The sequence below is a fragment of the Morone saxatilis genome, unplaced genomic scaffold, assembly GCF_004916995.1.
Source record: "Morone saxatilis isolate NCDOM2014 unplaced genomic scaffold, NCSU_SB_2.0 Contig15, whole genome shotgun sequence".
Classification (NCBI taxonomy): domain Eukaryota; kingdom Metazoa; phylum Chordata; class Actinopteri; family Moronidae; genus Morone; species Morone saxatilis.
This window is the reverse complement of record NW_023339707.1, coordinates 140,486-140,936: the sequence shown is the minus strand read 5'-3', so window position 1 is coordinate 140,936 and position 451 is coordinate 140,486. Positions and strand designations below refer to the sequence as shown.

The following is a 451-nucleotide window of genomic DNA, read 5'->3' as shown; positions in this document are numbered from 1 at the left end:
GGCACCAGTCAGCTGAGTCTGGCTCTTTAAATGCTTTCTGAAATTTCATACTCCGTTATTGTATTTCAGCTTTATCAGTTTTTGTATCTTCTGAAACTTCTTTACCGTAGTGGTTTGGAAAAAGTCATTGTGTTCTTACTGACTGTAGGAGCCCTAAAGCATTAATGTTTATGTTCTAAGTGGTTAAATTACACAGTTCATTCGCACTTATTATAAGGTAATTAGAATATTTGCAGTAATGCTAGAGGTTAATTGTATGATCTTAGATTAAAATTATGTTGAATATGTGGTAATAATTGAAAATATGTACATTTCATTTGCAATTGATTTGAATGTCTTCGAACTTATTTCGGTCCTTTAACAATCCCGGAGTTTAGGGGTGCTACCAAGAGGTAATTAAGCCATTCGGACAAGCAGAGAGTGGAGTCACACAGTTTTTTGACCTCTCTCT

At 34.8% G+C, this 451-nt stretch overlaps 1 protein-coding gene across 1 annotated transcript in view; it reads right to left on the bottom strand.

Annotated features, from left to right (window-relative positions):
* Window positions 1–451, bottom strand: part of mthfr (methylenetetrahydrofolate reductase (NAD(P)H)) — a gene marked incomplete at its 3' end in the record, with an annotated part of 3,385 nt that overhangs the window by 1,112 nt on the left and 1,822 nt on the right.